The 360-nt window shown below is 36.9% G+C and overlaps 1 long non-coding RNA gene across 1 annotated transcript; it reads right to left on the bottom strand.

Annotated features, from left to right (window-relative positions):
* On the bottom strand, positions 1 to 360 carry LOC106322371. Its single transcript, XR_001266381.1, has 3 exons — positions 322 to 360; positions 156 to 245; positions 1 to 52 (listed from the first exon to the last, which is right to left on the bottom strand). It is a non-coding gene; the product is annotated as an uncharacterized LOC106322371 (long non-coding RNA).

Raw genomic sequence — 360 nt, forward strand, 5'->3', positions numbered from 1 at the left:
GGCACCACATTTCGTTGAAAACATCAATCTGTTCATCTGATGCCCCAGTGATCTATCATCATCAACCATCAAACAGTTATAGACAAAAATAAATAAATAATCAACTGTGTTTGATTCAGATAGTTTTTGAGTTAATTGATAGAGATTTGTTTTACCTTGTAGCCAAAAGCGTTAAAATCTGAACCAAGTAGTTCTAGAGCCTGTTTGTAGTTACCCTTTGCGTATTCATACACAGCTTCTCCGAGCTAATACGAAAGAACACAAGACTGATACTGAGGAGTTGTAAGAACAGAGAAGACGGTTAAAGACGTGGGAACAAACCTGAATCCCTTTCTGCATCACTTGTTGTTTCTTCTTGTT

This window comes from Brassica oleracea, unplaced genomic scaffold (genome assembly GCF_000695525.1).
Source record: "Brassica oleracea var. oleracea cultivar TO1000 unplaced genomic scaffold, BOL UnpScaffold19051, whole genome shotgun sequence".
NCBI classification, from domain to species: Eukaryota; Viridiplantae; Streptophyta; class Magnoliopsida; order Brassicales; family Brassicaceae; genus Brassica; species Brassica oleracea.